The sequence below is a fragment of the Asparagus officinalis genome, chromosome 8, assembly GCF_001876935.1.
Source record: "Asparagus officinalis chromosome 8, Aspof.V1, whole genome shotgun sequence".
NCBI classification, from domain to species: domain Eukaryota; kingdom Viridiplantae; phylum Streptophyta; class Magnoliopsida; order Asparagales; family Asparagaceae; genus Asparagus; species Asparagus officinalis.
Window position 1 is genome coordinate 98,574,178 of NC_033801.1, and position 8,023 is coordinate 98,582,200.

Sequence of the window (8,023 nt, forward strand, 5' to 3'; positions counted from 1 at the left end):
GTGATTTTAGGAACTCTATTTTTACATCAAATAATGCCTATTAAACAAATAGATACTCAAGGAATTCAAGCTAATTATAAAGATAAAGAAATAACTTTTGAGTTTATAACTGATCCTCGGACTCGTTTATTAAATGAGGTAAAAGATATAATTCTTAAAGAAAATCAAATTAATTTTCTTAAAGAAGAAATATTATATGTTCAAATAGAAGAACTGATAAAAAATAAAAAAGAGTTAATGACTCAAATAGAAGATAAATTTAAACTCACTACATGCAGTGATTTACCAAATGCTTTTTGGGATTGTAAGAAACATATTGTTCCTTTAGCATATATAAAAGATTTTAATGAAAAAGATATCCCAACTAAGTCTAGGCCATGTCAGATGAATAAAGAATAATTAGACTTATGTAAAAAAGAAGTAACATCTCTTATAGAGAAAAATTAATCAGAAAGTCATACTTTCCTTGGAGTTGCACAACCTTTTATGTTAATAATGCAGCCGAACAAGAAAGAGGAGTACCACGACTAGTAATTAATTATAAACCTCTAAATAAAGTACTCAAATGGATTAAATATCCTATTCCTAATAAAAGAGATTTGCTAAATAGCATTAATAATGCAAAAATATTCTCAAAATTTGACTTAAAGTCAGGATATTGGCAAATCCAAATTGAAGAAAAAGATAAATATAAAACTATATTTGTAGTACCTTTTGGACATTACGAATGGAACGTTACGTCGTTCGGATTAAAAAATGCTCCTTTAGAATTTAAAAATATAATGAATGATATATTTATTCCATATACGGATTTTATATTATCATACATAGATGATATATTAATTTTTTTCTCAATCTTTTGATCAACATATATATACGGATTTTATATTATCATACATAGATGATATATTAATTTTTTTCTCAATCTTTTGATCAACATATAAAACACTTGGAAATATTCCGACATTTAGCTATAAAAAATGGGTTAGTTATATCTGCCCCAAAAATAAAACTTTTCCAAACTAAAATTATATTTTTAGGACATAATATTAATAAAGGGACAATAGTTCCTATTGATAGAAGTATAGCTTTTGCTTCTAAATTTCCTGATGAAATTCTAGATACAAAACAATTACAACGCTTTTTGGGCGCATTAAATTATGTGGATGATTATTATAAAAATCTAGCCAAAGATACAATCATATTATATAGTCGGCTGAAAAAGAATCCTTCTCCTTGGACTGCCCAACATACTGAGGCAATAAAAAGAATCAAAAGTAATGTACAATGTTTACCATGTATTCACCTTGCAAATTTGCAATGGTATAAAATCATTGAATCAGATGCCTCAAATATAGGATATGGAGGTATTCTAAAACAAGTAGATCCAGACTCTAATAAAGAACAATTAGTTCATTATACTTCTGGAAAATGGGATAAAACCCAAATAAATTATTCAACTATTAAAAAAGAATTATTATCTATTATTAAATGTCTTTCTAAATTTAGAGATGATATCCTGAATCAAGAATTTTTATTACGAATTGATTGTAGCTCAGTTAAAAGTGTTATTGAAAAAATGTTAAAAATTTAGTTTCTAAACAAATTTTTACTAGATGGCAAGCTGAACTTGCCATGTATGATTTTAAAATTGAATATATTAAAGGTATTCATAATCACCTTCCTGACTTTCTCACTCGTGAATTTTTACAGGGTACCAATGCAGAGGACTAGTCCCTCTTCTTTTGGGAGAGGGAGAGGAGGTAGCAGCAGTTCATCAGAAAGGAGTTATACTCTGAATTCTTGACGAACAATTACTAAGAAAAATAATGCAAGCAGTCCATCACAAGCCTTTTATGAAAGCATAAATGATCTCATCAGTAGGGAAGATACTCCCGAACCCTTTACTTCTATAGTTAAAAAGGAAGTAAAGTGGGCTTCAAAAAAGATAAATGAAATAGTTCTATATTTAGAATAAGAGGATATTCCTCTTATGAATGATCCTGATAACCTTAGACAAAAATATTTGAATGAGACATACTATCCAAATCTATCATTAAAATCCAGAGCTTGGATAAAAACCCTTATAATACAAAAAGGAATAGAAATAACACATTTCTGGAGCAACGAAAATCATAATGTTCCGCCAAGCTTCAGCAAATATATTATTCAAGAAGTAATACAGCCAAAAAATTAGACTATCAATCCTAATAAGGAATTACCTTTGGTTAAATCCTAGAATAAGAATAAGTTATACTATTTCAATTGCTGGGATTACAAGCAAGTATTCTACAATGTCATTTTATACCAGAATCTCAAAAATAAACATACATGGTTAATAAAACTATGTCCCAAAGCTATTAATAAAGGTCTTCCAGTGTGGTTTTACCATTGGTAGGAAACTTATGGTGTTGAATTAAGCATAGTGCCAGAACCAATAATAAAGTTATATTCTTCATGGGTAGACTCTCATTTGATTATATCTAAAATGTATGAAAGCTAACTTATAGATGGTCTCTGTCCAATTTATTTTTTTGCAGAAACATAGATTCCATGGATTTGGACATGGTCATTTGAAACAAAATGGACTGTTTCATATCTGCTAATCTTAAAAAGAAACTTCTATTGGAGATGGTGGTCCGAAATTGTGCTTGAAGAAAAAGTCAAGCAAATAGAACAAATTATCCAAAAGAATAATAGTATTCTTGAGAAAGATATGACTCAAGAAACCCAAAGAGAAAATCCAATGTTTAAAATAGCAAAAATGATTCGCAGGAAATATCCTCAAGCTTCTGAATCTGAAGTTCAACAGAAATGCTTAGAACATTTTAAAAAGCAAATTTTTGAAACATTTGATACCTCTGATAATAAAAGCAATAGTTCTACAGGGGAAGATATAACTCTTCCAGATGCTCAAAATCCCGATGATGATATCGACACTATGTGGGATGCGGGTATAGAAATTTTAAATGATATTGATACTCCAGACCTTAAAGGAAAGGGAATTGCTTAATTGCTTTTTTGAGTTGAGTCTCGGAGAATTGCTCCAAAAGCCACTTTATAAAAGTAGTTTTTTCAAAAAGAAGATTCCTTAACTTTAAAAAGAAAGAATAACTTTTAGAAAGTAACTTTTTATAAAAATAGATTTAATAAACCAACTTTTAAAAAAAATTAATGCTACGTTGTAATGACCATGAATTTTTGATACTAGTTAAAATAGTTTTTTGGTATTTTAAAATATTCAATTATTATTTTTTTAAAAGAGTATTTGTATTTTCTCGATTTTCTAGAATTTTCTACGATTTAAAAGTTCAAATTTTATATTTATTTAAATGATTTTGATTAGAATTTTCTACGATTTAAAAGTTCAAATTTTATATTTATTTAAATGATTTTGATATTTATAAATTAACTTAGTGTAGTAATGATTTAAAAGTTCAAATTTTATATTTATTTAAATGATTTTGATATTTATAAATTAACTTAGTGTAGTAATAATTTTTGGAATTAATCCGTTGTGTTATGGATACTATTACGTATCATTTTAAACAATATGTTGTATTATTTTTACTATTACGTATTATTTCGTATAATACGCTATATTATTAAGTATTATTATTGCATATTATTTGTTGTATTAGTATAACCGGTACGTTTTATTGTATAGATAATTTTCTAATAATTATTTGATTTTAAATGTAAGTAATTATATTTTTATTAATTATTCTTATTTAATTGTACAAGTTATTATATTATTACTAGTATTGCGTATTATCTGTTGTATTAGTATAACTGGTATGTTTTATTTTGTAGATAAATTTTCATAATTATTTAATTTTATACGTAATTAATTATATTTTTTATTAATTATTTCTAATTTTTTCCTAACCCTAATCATATAAATATATCTATATTCTCTCTCTTCTCTTTTTCACGCCGCCAATCTCCCTCTCTCATCTTCGTTCTTTCTCTCCCCAGCTCCGCTCGCTGGCCGCTTAGGCCACCCCCTCATCCTCTTCGGCCTCCAACACCACCAGCCCCTCTCGTCCTCACCCGCCTCTAATCACCGCCGCCAACCCTCCTCTCCGCTCACATCGCTCCACCACACCTTCCTCTTCGCAACGACAGCCTCCAACAGCCCTCTGTTTCCCTCTCACCGCCCAGGCCTCAAGCCGACCGTCGCCGTAGCCACTCAAAGCCATGCGCCTCCTCCCAGCGCCCTACGGCGCCGCTCAGCCTATAATCGCTGCAGCGCCCGCCTTCTCACCGGCGTCGACCACGCAAATAGCAGCCCTCCGCACAGCTCCACTTCAGCCCCTACTCCACCATCATCGCTATCCCCAAACAGCATCATCACCCCGCCGTTACCGTTCATCATTGCCTCCTCTCCCGCTGTCCAACTACGACAACCCCTCAGATCCGTCGCCTCTATAGTGACGCTGTATCAGACCCGACGACCTGCTGTGCGTGTCGCCGAAACAACATTGCCTCGTCCGCAGACCCGTAGCCTCGCACGGCGACGTTGATTCGTTTGACAAAAACCCCTAGGCAAGATCCCTCTTGCTCAAATCTGAGTTTTAAGATTTATTATACATTATATGCATATTTTGGCTGTATTGTGATTAGTTGTAGTTTTTAAATTGTGATATAATCATCTGCGCATGATATTATGATAAGTAATTTAACGAAAAATTATTTTGTAAAAAGGGTTATTTTGAGATGTTTTAAAAAAATATATATTTTAAAGATTTTTAGAATTATTAATTATTAGAAATAAATTAAGAGCAATTATTTTGGAAAAGAGGCTATCTTGAATTGTTAATTTATTATTTTAAAAGATTACTTTTAGAATAATTATGGTGAAAGATAATTTGAAAGGAATTTATTTTGCAAAAAGGAATTAATTATTTTGAATTAATTTAGTTTATGATTGTGTGTTTGATGGTTGTTGACCACAATATTTTATGTGCAAATCATTTGCTGATTTTATATTTCTTATTCTAATTATGTGACATACCATGCTTGCATAGAATTAGCTGCATTTTAATTTCCTTATTGTGTTTGAGAACCCTTAGTAGTTCATGACTTAGTGGCCTTGTACATCATGAACAAGACTTAGTGACATGTGTGCGCGTTGACTGAATTTAGGGGGTGGACCGGAGATCTAGTTCAGGTTATGATTGTTGACTTAGAAAAGTGGGAAGAGTTGAGATGGGGAAGTCTTGGTTCATGTGATCGGATGTGGCTGTTGATGTATCTTCCAGGCTCACACCAATGAATTCGTGTAGTCACTAGGGTTGGTTTGTTGGGCTAAAGTGAATTCATGTAGTCACTTTAGTCAGTGAATATCGTGTAATCACCCGAGTCCTACTTGAGTTCGGACCAGGCCGAAATCGGATTGCGTGGTCCTCTGACTGATTCGTGTAGCAGTATTGGATGCACGTAGGAGATTTATGAACAATCAGTTATCCGATGATATGAGCGTTGGCTCTGTGTGAGATGTGGACCAATGACCTGTTATAGAATGGCTAGTTACATGACCTTGTTACTTAAGGTGATTATGGATTCTTGTGAGATGTAGGCCAGTTGTATTTCATTTCATACATAGATCGGAGTTAATATTTAATTATCTACAATTTGAGACATATGGTATATACATGAGGGTTTCCTTGTTTGGATTATTTTGCTCGACGTACTACGTCTCTTATTGTAGATTTTAAGTATTAATTCCATCTAGTTGTATAACTTTGTTACTTGGATGATTATTCTGATCGCTAGCATGATCTTGTTACTTGGTTGATTTTCTTGGATTCTTCTGATTATTATATTCTAGTGATAGATTGCATTTAGATTATTAGTATTCCAGTAGCATGCTTCTATTATTATTATATCTGTTTTTACCTTGGTCGTTCGACCGTTTCTATTTCCTCTCTATGGGATCTTGCCGTGTGCCATGCACGCTAACGTACACTTATTTTCTCTAGTGTACGTCAGATTTAGGAGACAGACAGACTCAGTTCGGAATTGTATAGGAGCCAGAGGATTCTTAGCAGGAGTGCCTTGTAGACAGAGTTGAAGAATAGACCGAAGCTCAGTTATCTTTTCTTAGTTGATGATCCTAGTTGTTTTTACAGTATTTCCTTTCTATTACCGTTGAACGATGTATTTTATATTTCTCCAGTATTCATTTGTTTAGTTATGTATAAGGGCATGTTGATCCGAATATTATGTCTTGGATGATATTTACTTGTGATATAGATATTTTGTTCTGAGTTTGTCTATTATATTCTTGCTAACTGTGATCGAGGACCTGTGCCTTTGCATTTATTTCTTGACGCTTAGCGTATTAGGTTGAGGAGGAATATTTATTTTTTATTTATTCTCCTTAATCTAATATGTCGTGGGCTTGTTCACGTTCTGATTTCTGGGTATTTTGGGAAGCGGCGCATGATATACGTTATACGTTTCTCGAAGTTTTCTGAAGATGCTTAGAGATTATAAATAAGGAAGGATGGCAGAAGACAGAGTAGAGTTCGGAGAGTCCAGAAAGAATCCTCTACAAGTCTTTTAAATATTATAAGTTGAGAGTCTTATTGTAAAATATTAGTGTGGCTAAAGAAGAAGTAATAGCAAGGTGTGTCGGTTTAAAATTGTAAGTGTTTACTTATTGTAAGCTGCTCCGTATTGTGTTAAATTCAACACACACACACACACACACACACACACACACACACATATATATATATATATATATATATATATATCATGAGAGACCCTAATTAGAGTTATGCCGTATAATAATTCTTCATGGTATCAGAATTCATAGTTGCTTGCTCCTCACATTACTCATATGCATGCTGTTAAAAGAATATACAAGTACTAATAGGGCACATTTGATCATGACCTTCTTTTGAGATAGTCAAAGCCTCCATCTCTTGTTGTACCTTACTCTGACACAAATTGGGCGGGGTGCCCAGAAAGCTCACGATCTACCACGGGCTTGGATTAGATATCTCTTGGTCGAGCTTAATTATGTTCATAAACAACTAGTTCAGTTGTTCTGTGATAATATCAGCACCACTTACATGTCGGTAAATCCAGCTCTCCATGATCGAAACAAACATATCAAGATCGACTGCCATTTTATTCGGGAACGAGTAGCTCATGGCGATTTATGTGTTCGATATGTTCCCACTAATTTGCAATTAGTCATTATCTTCACAAAGGGACTGTTTTTTAAAGGGAATGTTTTTTATCTTCACAAAGGGATTGTCATCATAGCGATTCCTTTTTTTAAAATCAAATCTGTCCGTACAGAGCCTGGTATAGATTGAGTGGGTGTAATAGTGTATATGAGAGGTCTAAATTGTAACAATGTCACGAGGACTATTCTGTAATTAGTCATGTGTGTGTATCACGAGAGACCATAATTAGGGTTATGCCATCATAATAATTTTTCATAGCCCTTAAAAGTTCGAGAGAGTATTTGTGTTAGGTTATTGGCTTTTATGAAAAAAATTAATAAAAATTGTCTGAGTAAGATCAAACCAACCTTATCCTCTTTTTTTTACTACAACCTAATCATATCTAAATGAGCTTTATAAACTAATTCTTCAATAAGTAGAAGTCTTTTTCCCCCTTCTTTAGTGGGACTTAAAATCAAATTTACTTTGGACGTTACCTAATAGATATAGATATGAAGAAAATTAGTTAGAAGGTTTTTAGGGGTAAAAAGAAAAACTCCTGCAAATCACCTTCTAGAATAGAGTTGGGGCCTTAAAAGAGGTTTGTTCTTCCGCAACGTATTACCATGCTTAGAAATGCTGCAGAAATCCCTGTCAATTGCTATTGCAATTTTTTCTTTTTTTAATATCCTTCTTAATCCATTAATACAAAGATATTCTCCTCAACTATCATATCTAATCTTGTAATTGGAATTGAAGGATTGATATCAGTTTGACTTGTGAAGATTCTGATTGCATGCATTAGATTTTATTAATAGAGAGAGAGAGAGGGGGGGGGG